This window comes from Schistocerca serialis, chromosome 1 (genome assembly GCF_023864345.2).
Source record: "Schistocerca serialis cubense isolate TAMUIC-IGC-003099 chromosome 1, iqSchSeri2.2, whole genome shotgun sequence".
Lineage (NCBI taxonomy): Eukaryota > Metazoa > Arthropoda > Insecta > Orthoptera > Acrididae > Schistocerca > Schistocerca serialis.
Genome location: NC_064638.1, coordinates 544,424,559 through 544,439,845, shown reverse-complemented (window position 1 = coordinate 544,439,845; position 15,287 = coordinate 544,424,559). Strand labels below are relative to the sequence as shown.

The following is a 15,287-nucleotide window of genomic DNA, read 5'->3' as shown; positions in this document are numbered from 1 at the left end:
ACCTAAGGACATCACACACATCCATGCCCGAGGCAGGATTCAAACCTGTGGCCGGAGCAGTCACATGGTTCCAGACTGTAGCGCCTAGAACCGCTCGGCCAATGTAGCAGCAATCAGAGGTTCAGGGATGCAAGCTGCTTACACGATGCAATGCTGACTTGGTGTGCTGACTGGACAGTAATGGTCTGGGTAGTTGTGGTGCAACAGGGGCAAAATCACCAATGCCTTGTACTTTGTGATAGGTTGTGGCACCCCAGCAGCGCAGTAATTGCATGCCCAGAGTTGGAGTCTGGCTTGAAGGCTGAAGAGCAGGGCCAGATGGCTGACAGAGTGTTGGCTGCCAGGGCTGAGCAGACAGGCAGATGACCCTCATTTGTGGCATGTTGACAGCATAATGATGAGGAGGACAATGGTTGACACAGACTGGGCATTATATACTGCCCATCTCTGTGAATGCTGATGGGCTGGTTTGAGTGGGTTTAAATGCTGCTGGTCTCCATTGATTTTGCTGCAGTCACAATGTTTGTGTGTCATGCTGAACCATCTAGAAAAGAGGTATGGCTGGCAGTTGTGACCAGTAAGGGTCCACCATATTTTTCCTGGTGACTGGTGTTGTTTTGTCAGGTGGAAAGCTGTGATGCAGAAGAGGTGTTGGCCCACTCAGCATGACGGTTGTTGACTCCAGAATGACCTTACTATCATCCTGCCACTCCATTGCTGGCCCCAGGTCCCATTATAACTTTTTCCCTTTACACCACGTTTTTGAAAAAAACCTGAGAAGTAGTTTAGAACAGAATATATAATCAAGAATAACATTTTAACTACAGTTCAGGTTGGCTTATGTGAATTTGCCTTACGTAAACACTTCTTTTGTGGCAAAGCAAAGTATGATATCCAAAAGTCAGTTACTATAGAATCATAGAAGAAAAATCATCCTGTTGGTATTATCTGTTGCCAAGGCCTTCAGTTATGTAGGTATAGAAATTTAGAAAACAAATTGTCCCTTTTACAGATGATATGACAAAAAAAAGATTAAATTTGGAGTGGTGAAATGTTAAATATAGTGTCCTATTGGGTTCAACCCTTGGCCTGTCCCTGTTTTGCAGATGAGGTTTTTAGCTTACTGTCACTCAGTACTGTCCAATGGCCTAATATTATGGGATAATGCTGGCAAGGAAAAAATGATTTATTCTGAAGAAAAGGGGTTGTAGGGATTTTTGCACTTATATGCCAGTATATGCAGTCCCTAATGGTATTTTTGGTTAATAACAAAAGTGGGTTTAGGATGAATTGTCCAGTTCACAACCACAACAGTAGAAATAAAGCTAATTTCCATATACACCATGAGTTTAATTCTGGTTCAAAAGTCTGCAACAGGTTGCTGTGGCAAGTCAGTCAGAAGATCAAAAGTCTCCAGATATGCAAAAACAAAGTAAAGGAGTACTGCATTAGCCACTCATACAATGTATCAGAATAATTCCACTCATGCATGGAAATTATTCATAGCTCTAATGTGTGTATTAAACAGACCTTAATTCTGAAAATTTATAGACAGCTTACCGTGGTCTGTACAAAATTGCAGAAATGCTACATACTTGCTTTGTGTGAAGTATTAGAAAAAACACGAGATTATTAGCATAAGAGGAAAGTACCTCATTTTCGAAAGCAAATTTTCTTTCCCTGATGGACATACACTTTATAAAGCACTAATAACCTGTAAGTAATTCCGGTAATTGTTAATGTGACAGGATTAACACTAGTGATAATCGAAGGAGTCAGTGGAAGAAAGTGCACACCCTCAATATCATAAGGATTCATCTGATCATGTTATATCTGAATGTACCTCTAACTGATAACATTTGTGATATAAAAGAAACACAGACATCATCTGCCACCAGGCACTGAAACATATCAAATTGTGGCAAGTGAAAATTTTTGATGGACCAGGACTTGAACTAATATTTCCACATTACACAAGTGGTTACCATAATTGCTTCTCAACTTGTTGAACACTACACCTGTAGTGTACATTGTTTGTTATCCTCACTGCTCACAGCTTCAACTGATTCCCACAAGAGTTCACATGTAGTGTGCATCTGCATTAAGTTGTCATTATTTGCTGTCAGGTGCATATATTATTATATAGTTTGTGTTTGTCCTTTCGGACATCTTCTACTGCAAGCTCTTTGCTTTCCATATTTTAGGAGGAGGTAGTATGGACCAAAACAAGAAAAAAATTGTCTAGCAAATTTGGATTCTAAAATAATACCTTAAGAAGTATGAGCACTGTTCCATAGAAGAGATGTGTTTCACAGCAGCAAAGATGAAAAAGTGCTCATTGCTCTTAAGGTATACATTTAGAGCCCATTTTTACCACATTGTTTTGCTTCAAATGGTCATTCCTGCAATCTTCCTGAATAATGGCCATTCGTCCTGGGCCACAGTGTATAAACTGGTTTGTATTATTGTATTTATGTTTTTGCCTTCAAACTTAACACTGCATATAACAGGTAGTAGCTCAATATGTGCTCTTGTGGGCTAGTAATTTCTTCCACTGATTACATCAAATTAGTTGTTAGTATAATTTAAAGAAATAACCTGCAGTGGCTGCTGCTGTCTGTTAACATATAGCTTGGCTTATTCCATATCCCTAATGGCTTCCTTTATGATATGAGTTATTAAACATAATGCATCAATGAATGTATCAAAGTTTGTGAGAACTGCATTTAACAGAATACTGACCCCTTCTGTGAGAATAGCTTGTTAACTGCAATACCTCTCAGATTGTCTTCATTGTCAGAAGAGAAAGTCATATGCATGTTCCTTTGCGTGGCCCCATAGTGTGATCGTTTTTTAGTGATATGAAAAACCCTGGGTGAAGCATTCTGGGGAATGTGTTAATAGAGAGACTGGAAAATGACTCGGGAGAGAGAAAAGATGGCACGTTCTCACTTGGTCACATTGAACATACCATGGTTTGCATCTGATTTTGGTCAAGAGGCTACTTGCATAGCTAATTACCAGAAAAATCAAGTATCTAGTCCAACCAAAGCAGTTGTTGTTTGTTGTTGTGGTCTTCAGTCCTGAGACTGGTTTGATGCAGCTCTCCATGCTACTCTATCCTGTGCAAGCTTCTTCATCTCCCAGTACCTACTGCACCCTACATCCTTCTGAATCTGCTTAGTGTATTCATCTCTTGGTCTCCTTCTACGATTTTTACCCTCCACACTGCCCTCCAATACTAAACTGGTGATCCCTTGATGCCTCAGAACATGTCCTACCAACCGATCCCTTCTTCTAGTCAAGTTGTGCCACAAACTTCTCTTCTCCCCAATCCTATTCAACACTTCCTCATTAGTTATGTGATCTACCCATCTAATCTTCAGCATTCTTCTGTAGCACCACATTTCGAAAGATTCTATTCTCTTCCTGTCCAAACTATTTATCGTCCATGTTTCACTTCCATACGTGGCTACACTCCATACAAATACTTTCAGAAATGACTTCCTGACACTTAAATCAATACTGGATGTTAACAAATTTCTCTTCTTCAGAAATGCTTTCCTTGCCATTGTCAGTCTACGTTTTATATCCTCTCTACTTTGACCATCATCAGTTATTTTGCTCCCCAAGTAGCAAAACTCCTTTACTACTTTAAGTGTCTCATTTCCTAATCTAATTCCCTCAGCATCACCTGACTTAATTCGACTACATTCCATTATCCTCATTTTGCTTTTGTTGCTGTTCATCTTGTATCCTCCTTTCAAGACACTATCCATTCCGTTCAACTGCTCTTCCAAGTCCTTTGCTGTCTCTGACAGAATTACAATGTCATTGGCGAACCTCAAAGTTTTTATTTCTTCTCCATGGATTTTAATACCTACTCCGAATATTTCTTTTGTTTCCTTCACTGCTTGCTCAATATAGAGATTGAATAACATTGGGGAGAGGCTACAACCCTGTCTCACTCCCTTCCCAACCACTGCTTCCCTTTCATGTCCCTCGACTCTTATAACTGCCATCTGGTTTCTATACAAATTGTAAATAGCTTTTCGCTCCCTGTATTTTACCTCTGCCACCTTCAGAATTTGAAAGAGAGTATTGCAGTCAACATTGTCAAAAGCTTTCTCTAAGTCTACAAATGCTAGAAACGTAGGTTTGCCTTTCCTTAATCTAGCTTCTATGATAAGTCATAGGGTCAGTATTGCCTCACGTGTTCCGATATTTCTACGGAATCCAAACTGATCTTCCCCGAGGTCGGCTTCTATGAGTTTTTACATTTGTCTGTAAATAATTCGCGTTAGTATTTTGCAGCTGTGACTTATTAAACTGATAGTTCAGTAATTTTCACATCTGTCAACACCTGCTTTCTTTGGGATTGGAATTATTATATTCTTCTTGAAGTCTGTGGGTATTTCGCCTGTCTCATACATCTTGCTCACCAGATGGTAGAGTTTTGTCAGGACTGGCTCTCCCAAGGCTGTCAGTAATTCTAATGGAATGTTGTCTGCTCCTGGGGCTTTGTTTCAACTCAGGTCTTTCAGTGCTCTGTCAAACTCTTTACACGGTATCATATCTCCGATTTCATCTTCATCTGCATCCTCTTCCATTTCCAAAATATTGCCCTCAAGTACATCGCCCTTGTATAGACCCTCTATATACTCTTTCCACCTTTCTGCTTTCCCTTCTTTGCTTAGAACTAGGTTTCCATCTGAGCTCTTGATATTCATACAAGTGGTTCTCTTTTCTCCAAAGGTCTCTTTAATTTTCTTGTAGGCTGTATCTGTCTTACCCGTAGTGAGATAAGCCTCTACATCCTTACCTTTGTCCTCTAGCCATCCCTGCTTAGCCATTTTGCACTTCCTGTCAATCTCATTTTTGAGACATTTGTATTCCTTTTTGCCTGCTTCATTTACTGCATTTTTATATTTTCTCCTTTCATCAATTAAATTCAGTATTTCTTCCGTTACCCAAGGGTTTCTACTAGCCCTCGTCTTTTTCCCTACTTGATCCTCTGCTGCCTTCACTACTTCATCCCTCAAAGCTATCCATTCTTCTTCTAGTGTATTTCTTTCCCCCATTCTTGTCAATTGTTCCCTTATGCTCTTCCTGAAACTCTCTACAACCTCTGGTTCTTTCAGTTTATCCAGGTCCCATCTCCTTAAATTCCCACCTTTTTGCAGTTTCTTCAGTTTTAATCTACACTTCATAACCAATAGATTGTGGTCAGAGTCCACATCTGCCCCTGGAAATGTCTTACAATTTAAAACCTGGTTCCTAAATCTCTGTCTTACCATTATATAATCTATCTGAAACCTGTCAGTATCCCCGGGCTTCTTCCATGTATACAGTCTTCTTTTATGATTCTTGAATCAAGTGTTAGCTATGATTAAGTTGTGCTCTGTGCAAAATTCTACCAGGCGGCTTCCTCTTTCGTTTCTTACCTCCAATCCATATTCACCTACTACGTTTCCTTCTCTCCCTTTTCCTACTGATGAATTCCAGTCACCCATGACTATTAAATTTTCATCTCCCTTCACAATCTGAATAATTTCTTTTATTTCATCATACATTTCTTCAATTTCTTCGTCATCTGCAGAGCTAGTTGGCATATAAACTTGTACTATTGTGGTAGGTGTGGGCTTCGTATCTATCTTGGCCACAATAATGCGTTCACTATGTTGTCAGTAGTAGCTTACCCGCATTCCTATTTTCCTATTCGTTATTGCAGCAAAGCAGTATTGCCCAAAAAACAGAGCTGTAGAATAAATGTAAGTATAGCTGCAGTTGAAACACCTGTTCTCTCTCTCTCTCTCTCTCTCTCTCTCTCTCTCTCTCTCTCTCTCTGTATTGGTTCTGACTGGTTGATGCAGCCCACCACAAATTCCTCCCTGTTCCAGTCTTTTCATCTCAGTGTAGCAGTTACACCTATGTTCTCAATTAATTGCTATATGTATTCCAATCTCTGTCTTCCCCTATAGTTCTTACTGTACAGCTCCTAGCATAACAAAATACAGAATCTTGGACAAAGGCAAAGGCAGTAGAAAGAAAATGTATTTAGTATCTTCCGTCAAAATACCAGCAAGCCTTATAAATAAAAAGAATAAACTTCTTATACCCAACCAGGTAAAAGGAAAAGGTAGGTAGGATTTCAGCAGACTTGTTAGTCCTACCAGTACTTCACATGGAAATCACTGAAATTGAACAGATTAAGCTTGATGGATACAGGCTTTAGTGTGTACTGTATGGACTGATGGTGGTCTGACTACAAATTGGGCAAGAGAACCCTGCAAGAGGAAATGAATACTCATTATGTGAGTTAATTGATGGGGAAGTTGTAAGTCCAAAATTTTTTAGGTAAGTGCATGGGGATAAACACAACATGCAGCAGGTGTGGATAGTTGATGACTGAGCCCAAGGGAATGGCAAGCAGCACAAGGCTCATGGTGATGTCTGCAGTGGTTGAACTATTGTCTGCACTATTTTGCTGTGATAACCATGCCAGCTCATCTGCCTCCACCATGATGTATGCTGGTGTGTGTGTGGGGGGGGGGGGGGGGGGGGAGACTAAATCTCTCCCCCCTGAAAAGGCCACACAGGGCCAGAAATGGCCAGGCTTTGGCTATGACCTCCAGCACATTACCAAAGAGAGCATTGGAGACCCAGGCAGAGGACCAGTCACCAAAATGCAAAATGCAGTTGTTGCTGGCTCAGCGGAATGGGCAGAAGTGTGTGGAGGTGGAGGCAACAACTGGTGCACTGAAAGTGGGAGAGTAAGAGGAGGAGGATGGAGGATGGCTGGTCACAGTCAGTGGTTTCTACATCGGGAAGCACAGGAGTGATGTTCACTGGGACCTGAGGCTGCAGGTGGAGGAGGACATCACAGTGCATGAAGGGGATGGCATAGGGAAGCACACTGCTGCAAGTGGGAGCTCACACCTGGAACAATGTCACAACCAATCCCAATCCTCCTCTCCGCCTGACTAGAAGACCACAGCAGTGATGCCCCAGCAGGGTGTGGAGGCAACTTCTACGCATGACAGGTCAGCTGTACTCAACCGACATGAAAGACTGGGCCCAAACAGCAGTCCAGTGGGGAATATGTGGTGGGCCATGATGGTCTGGTGCATGTGACTCAGGATGCAGGAGACCCCACAGCTGACACTGATGCAAACTTTCTGTTGGACTGCACTCATTGACTGGCACCACCTGATATGTAGCCAAAAAACTCGACAGCGCATCATTAAGGGAAGAGGCGGACATGGGTTTCTTCATTTGGGTCTTGATTTTGTGCCTTAGAGTTAGAAACCAGATGGAATTGGGTGGTATTCAGATGCTGGATACAGCTGTGAAGCCAGCTGTAATGGCCGAGCGGTTCTAGGCGCTACAGTTTGGAACCGTGTGACCGCTACGGTCACAAGTTTGAATCCTGCCTCGGGCATGGATGTATGTGATGTCCTTAGGTAAGTTATAGGGGACTGATGACCTGAGAAGTTAAGTCCCATAGTGCTCAGAGCCGTTTTTGAACAGCTGTGAATGCAAAAGTCTTCAAACTCTCACAACACTAGTTGCTGACTGTTATTGGATATTAGGGTCCTGGGGGCCCCTCAATGGCAAAAATACCTGGTAACTCATTAAAAATAGCAATTGACGACATGGAGGATAGCTTACCTACATGTGGGAAATTTTAAAATGCATTGACTAGCAACAACCACACATTTCCCAATTGTGGACCTGTGAAACCAATGTGCATCCTGTCTTAATGGTGCTCTAGGGCCGGCCAAGGAAAGAACTGGTGTGGTGGTGCAGATTGGTTGTGTGAGCAGGCCCCACAAGCCTGCACCAGATGTATGTTTAATGTTGTGTTAGATCACCAGACAATATATGTGATGTGAGCCAATGCCTGCATATGAGGCATATCCCAGAGCGATGTAAGAAGCAGATGGTATATGTGTGGATGCAATCCTGGGGGATGACAACTCTATAGCGTTGCTCCTCTGTAACAAGCATGGGGGTGCCCTGTACAATGTTGAGTTGATCACATAGGAAAATGAAATGTATGCCATGCTGGATCCACACTTGAAAAGACATGTTCTGGTCAGTACATGTGGACAGCTAAAATGTTTCTCCCAAAAAATGTTTCAACAGCTGTGGCGGTCAAAACCTCTCGCATTTCCAATAGAAAATTGACAGGGTTTGCTGCAAGGTATTGTCCAATGCTAACATGAGAGCCTCATGCCAGTCCAGATCAATCCCTACTGGCAGCTGTGATAGCCCATCAGCTTTTCCATGCTGGACAGTGGAGCAGTAGAAAACCAGTAGCTTGCGGCCAGTGATGAGGAGGAACCTTACCCGATACAAACAAATGTGAAACTTTGTAATTCAGAAAAAAGTTGCCAGTGCCTCCTAGTTCCACTGTGCATAATAATGCTGCACCATGGAAAGTGTCTTTGATGCATAAACGATGGGCTATTCAGTGCCATCTTGGTTCCAGTGGGACAGAACTGCAATAATTCCACTCGGAACACACCACAGGCCGAGTTTAAGGGTTTACCTGGCATAAAAGAAGCCAAACAGTGAGCAGAGCATAAACACTGCTTGATGGACTGAAAAGCCCATTGACAGTCCACAGACCAGTTAGGCATTATGCCCTTCTGGTGAAGCCACTTAGAAGAACGGTAGATGTGCATGGCCAGGTGAATGAGTTTAGTGTAATAAGAAATCTTGCCTCGAAAAGACTGGTCCTCTTTCAGATTCTTGGGTGCCGAGAGGTTGACAGTGCCTTTAACATGTTCATCTATAGGGACAATGCCATCTTGTCTTAAAAAGAGCACATTTGTGGAGAAACAGCCACACTTTTCCATATTGTTTTGAAGGCCATTCTCCAGAAGGCAATGAAAAACCGTAGGTATGTTTTGTAAATGCTCCTTCTGTGTCTAGTCTGTAACCCAGAGGTAGTCAAGGTAGTTCATGCAATAGGGAAGTTCCTGAATCAACTGCTCAAAATATCATTGATAAATTCCTAGCACGGATGAGATTCCAAAAGGGAAGTGATTAAACAGGTAAAGCACAAAGGGGGAGTTGAGTATCAAGAACGTCTGAGAAATGGCATTCAGTGGTAACTGCAGGTATACAGTGTCCAAGGTAATGCAGCTTCCCAACCCCCCCCCCCCCCCCCCCCGCCCCCCCCCCCCCCCCTCCCCAATCCCCCCCACAGCACTGACAACTTTTCCAGCATCTCCTCCAGCCACAGAATTGGATACAAATCCACAACACATTGCACATTGACTGTCTATTTAAAACCACCACAAAAGCAGACAATGTCATTGGGCATCTGAAATGATGCCCTCATCCTATCAACATTGCACTTGGCCTTTACCTTGTCACATGTGGAGGGAGAAATGGGTTTCGGGATGACAAAATTTAGGCACTAGTGACAGCTTAGGAGAAACATGTCCCTCAAAAGTTTGTGCCTGACCCAAACAGCTGATTGTATGACTGTTGTAAATGGACTTTGTCAGCTATCTGGAAGCCAAAAATGGAGAAAAGAACCTAACCCAGAAAAATTTTGCATGAATGAGGGATTGACTACAAACAATGTAATTTGCCATTTTACATTCTTATAACATAGAGAGATGGAGAATTGTCTCCTCAAAGGAATTCATTGTTTACTATAATACACAACTTGAAAATGGTTCAAATGGCTCTGAGCACTATGGGACTTAACTGCTGTGGTCATCAGTCCCCTAGAACTTAGAACTACTTAAACCTAGCTAACCTAAGGACGTCACACACATCCAGGCCCGAGGCAGGATTTGAATCTGCGACCATAGCGGTCGCACGGTTCCAGACTGAAGCGCCTATAACCGCTCGGCCACTCTGGCCGGCACAACTTGATGTAGTGACTGTTGCAATGCTGAGCAACCCAAGAGATTTTACATATCTAAGTTAATGATGTGACTGTTGCTCCTGCGTCTGTGTGAGATTCAGCTGTGCACCTATCCACTACCAGTGCCTCAGAATACATGGGGCAGCACATACGGGGTGTATGAGGCAGGCCAAGGGTCCAGAGAAAAAAAACAGGCATCTGATGTCCAATGCTTGGTTTGCCAATTGTCACAGACAGTTGTTAAATGGTGCATGTACCAAAAGATAATCAGGACAGGACCACTGGTTCATCCAGTGAGTGGAAGGAGAGCAACACCAAGGACCCAAAAGATGCCACAGGCAGGGATTACGGTGCTGCAATCAATGCAAACCCACTGAGCTCAATGTGGGCAACAAGCAGTGCTACGAAGCAACTGTGCCATCTGGTGAACCCTGCAGTGCACAGGGGCTGTTTACCATGCACATCTAATTTTGTCACCTTCTGATTGTTGTAAAGGACATCCTTTGCTGCTGCTGTAAGCTCTTGAAACTCAGCTATCAGTGTCATATCAGCTAAAGAAAAGTTGAACAAGGACAATTCCCTAATTTGGACCTCTGGATCAGGTGATAACTGGACAATCACACCCAAAATTAGTGAGTCTGCAGATGAGGTAACACATTTGGGACACTCAAAATGACACTTGTGTGAGAGACACTTCAAATCGGCAACCGTCCCAACCAATTTACTGCCAACTGCAGGTAAACGCTGTCTTCTGCAGGTTCCCCAATGGCAACAGTCTGCACTATTCTGCTGTGATAAACATGCCAGCTTTACTGCCTTCATCACAATTTCAGCTGGTGTGGATACTAAACAGGCTAATATCATACTACTGCCAAACCAATGAAAAGAAAGGGGGGTGGTTAAATATGTGCAAAAAATGAAGTTAACTTCCATCCCTTTCAGATAGTGTTGGTTACAAATTTTACTCTTTCTTAAACATATTCCTCTCTTAAATACAAGGGGCTTGGCATTCATTTGCTGGGACAGGCTTGGTGATCCTGGGGGTTCCTGAGCCGAGGATTGGTAAGTGCCGGCAGTCCCCTGTCACCTTAAGCGTTGGGCATGCTTCAGCGACCACCATGCAGCATGCCATTGGAACATTGTGTGTCAAAGAGAATGGGGATCTTGGCTTGACCACGCAGACATTGTGGATGGAATAAACCTCTATAAAAAAACTCGCAGTCTCAAGGTGTACTGCACGCTGATGAGGTTCATGGCTGTTGAGGTGAAGCAGTCATTAGCAGGCAACCTCTGGGGAACCTGCCGCACCTCAGTTGTATGAGGCTTACTCAGGCATGCAGGGCTCTGTCTGAGTGGTCCCTTATTTCCCTATCTGCTCGTGGGACCAAGATGGAACCCTCTAAATCTTCTTCATCTCCTCCCAGCAGGAATGGTGTACTGCCTGAGAGTTCTCACATCCATTCATCAAAAAGAATGAGGGAGGCTAGTCCTCCTGATAATCAACTTGTTGTCAGTAGTGGGGCTCAAGGAGTCATGAATCATAATGTTTTTGTTGTGATCAAGAGGAAGGAGGGGACGTTTGAGAAAATGACCCCCTTCTATATCCATAAAAGCTTAGATGGACTGGCTAGTACTCTAAAGTCTGTTAAGTGGTTGAGCAATGGTTCCTTGCTTGTTGACACTAACCGGGCAAAGCAGGTGGAACTCATTAAGAAATTGGGTGAGTACAACATCATTGATGAGTTGCGTAACTCCCTTAACTCCATCAAAGGTGTGGTAACCTGCCATGATATTATGGATATAGACGTTGCTGAACTCAAACAAGAATGGGCACCATAGATGTGGAACATTGGACATGCAAGAACAATGGAGAGACTGAGAAGACTGCCACTTTTATTGTGACCTTCAATTCTCCAACACTACGTGAACACATCATGGCAGGTTTCTTCCGATTTAGGGTTCAGCCCTATGTACGTAACTCTATGCGATGCTTCAAATGCCAGCGTTGTGGCCATACAACGCTAAGTTGCAGAGGTGAAGCAAATTGTGGGAAGTGTGGAAAGGCAGCCCATGAAGCTGGGATGGACTGTCCATCTCCAGCAGTCTGTATTAACTGCTCTGGAAGCCACCCAGTCTGGAGCCAAGCCTGCCCTGTTTTTGCAGAGGAACTCAGAATTCAGGAAATCAAAGCGACTAAGCAGATTCTGTATGCAGAAGCCAAAAATGATTATCAGGCTATGAAACCCCCTGTCTTTGCCACTTTTTACACTTTGTCGGTGCAGAAACCTGTTACTAAGGTCAATGCTTCGACTCAGACGATGTCCAGTGTTCTGTTATCCACCTCTAGCACCAGTACTTGCACCTGTATGTGCCAAAGTAAAGTAAAGGCATAGTGATTCAGACAGCTACAGTGGAAGAGACCAGTAATGTTTCCACAGTTCACAGCCTGAAGGCATCCCAAAAAGCAGTGTGACCCTCAATGCCAAGTTTCTTTGGAGAAAAGTGGCTCTCATCGCCCCCTTTCCCCCTCATCCTTGCTGGGGAAGGGAACAGGGAAAGGATCCCAACATATGGGTTGAAAGCTGACCCAAGCACCATCAGATCTCATTCTGGCATGTCTGACTGCTGATGAGGACATCATGGATTTTGATGCCTCATCACCAGACCCAGTCAGCCCCCAAACCCCGACTCACTCTACAAGTGCCTCACCACCTTGGCACAAAGACAGGGGTAAATCAAGACCACATTGACAAAATGGCTCCCATACTCCAATGGAAGATAAATGAGTATAGGGCTCATCTGGCAGAACTGAGACTCCTTGTACAGGACAGAAATGAGTCTCTTGTAGGCAGAGCGAAACTCTGCCTTCAAGAGACTCATTTCAAGGAAACTGACACATCTGTACTTGGAGGTTATCGCCTTTATAGAAACGACGAACTTACTGGTGACAGGGCAAAAGGTGGGGTTGCAGTGTTTGTAAGGGACACTTTTCATTCCTCACCTATTCCCTTAACAACAACACTACAAGCGGCTGCTGTTTGGATAGTGGCTCATGTTGACATTACAGTGTGCTCTGTGCGCTTACCACCCCATGAGCCTCTTGATAGTGGGGTTCTCACTCATCTTCTTGATGAACTATCCCGACCCTTTCTCCTTTTGGGGGACTTCAATGCACACAGTGCACTATGGGATTCTAACACCGCATGCCCCAAGGGTTGGGCACTTGAGCATATGCTACACAATGCTACACACAACAGATCTTATACTGCTGAACGTGGGTCAAGCCACACATTTTAGCACCACTACAGGCTCGCCTGCAGCCATAGACCTCTCCTTTTGCTCGTCTGCTCTTGGGGACACTGCTCAGTGGGCAGTGGACGATGACCTTCATGGTAGTGACCATTTCCCAATCTGGATCCATCTGCCTGATGGAGCAGATCCTGAAAGAAAGCCACCGAGATGGTTATTCAAGAAGGCTAACTGGATGCTTTACAGGCAATTAGCTGTTTTCGAGCAATGTGGCGGCATACAAGACTGGGTGGATCACATTGCAGCTGTGATCCACTGTGCTGCTGATGCATCCATCCCAAAGTCTGTGGAAGTGCCTAAGAGGCAACCTGTCCCTTGGTCGAATGATGAGTGTCGCTTTGCAATTAGGAACAGGAGGGCAGCAATGTGCAGATTCAATCGATGCCTTACAGATGAGAATATTGAAAACTTTCGAATGGTGCATGCGAAGGTGAGGAGAATAATTCAGGAGAGTAAGCAGAGGTCTTGGCAAGAGTTCCTGAACTCTATCAATAGGTCCACACCCGCAAGTATGGGAAGCCATTCGGAGGATCTCAAGGCACAACTCTCAACTACTAATAGCACCTGTACAAATACAGGGGTCTCTTGTAACATCAACAACAGGTATAGCTCAGACAATGGCTGAATCATATAAATCGAATATGGCTGATTCCAGCCAGGATCCCGTCTTCCATCAATATCTTGAGGCACAGGAGAAGGCTGATCTTGATTTTTGTTCCACCAACATAGAAGAATACAACCAGCCTTTCTCTCTGTGGGAGCTGAATTCTGCATTGTCAGTTGCTTGTGATATGACCCCTGGAAACAACCAGATAACCTACAGCATGTTACAACAGTTGGACCGGCGGTTGAGGGAAGTCTTCCTTCAGCTTTTCAATAAAATTTGGATAATTGGTGACTTTCCCAACTCGTGGAAGGAATCTATTTTAATCCCAATTTTAAAACCAGGAAAGGATTGGACAGACCCTGGTAGTTATCATAGTATTAGCCTGATAAGCTGCATAGGAAAGACACTGGAGCACTGGAGCATATGGTCAATTGGTGTCTCGTGCGGGTTCTGGAAACCAGGTCCCTCCCAGTGTAGGTTCAGGAGGTATCGCTCCACCCTCAATAACCTGACCCTGCTTGAAGCTGCTATTCAACAAGCTTTCCTTCATAAGCAACGCCTTATTGGTGTTTTCTTTGATTTGGAAATGGCCTACGATATTATCTGGAGGCATAATATTTTGTCGCAGCTCCATCAGTGGGGATTCTGTGGACATCTGCGGACCTTCTTATGGTCCTTTCTCTCGGACAGGTATTTTAAATACAGGGTTGGGAATGTCTTGTCTGACCATTTTAAGCAGGAGAATGATGGCCATCAAGAGAATGTTTTAAGTGTCACGGCTTTCGCCATCACAATCAATAGTATTACAACTTCAGTGCGACGTCCAGTACTATGTTCCTTACTTGTGGACGACTTCTCCATCTTCTGTGCATCTTCCAGCCTTGCCATGGCTACTTGGCAATTGCAACTGATGATCAGACAGTTGGAGGAATGGTCTCACACCACAGGTTTTAAACTCTCATTGGAAAAAAACAGTTTGTGTTGCTTTTAATCATTCCCACTCTCTGTTTAATTTGCCCATTTTAAAACTGGGGGACACCTATCTCACTTTTAAGGAAAAGGTGAAGTATCTGGGTCTTTTCTCTGATGATAAGTTAACATGGTTGTCACACCTTAAAAAGTTGAAACTGAGATGACTCAAGGCCTTAAACATCCTTAAATGTGTTACATCATAGGTCTTAGGGAGCTGACAGAGCTTGTCTGCTCCAACTTTATAAGGCCTTCATGCAACGCCAGCTTGAATACAGATGCCAGATTTATGGGTCAGCAAGGCCTTCATACCTTAAAATGCTGGTTGCAGTTCACCACAAGAGTATTAGTCTGTCAACAGGGGCCTATTGCACGAGCCCTGTTGTTAGTTTGTGTGTAGAGGCTGGTGAGCCTCCCCTGTCTATTCGACGTCTTCTTCTCATGGTACATCAAGCATATAGGGCTTTGTCCATTCCTAAATTGCCAGCATCCAGTTACATTGTTCAGCTGCCA

General features: G+C 43.7%; 1 protein-coding gene across 1 annotated transcript in view; it reads left to right on the top strand.

The window, feature by feature from the left end:
• Positions 1 to 15,287, top strand: part of LOC126412548 (trehalase-like) — a 137,028-nt gene that overhangs the window by 15,206 nt on the left and 106,535 nt on the right. The window lies entirely within an intron of this gene.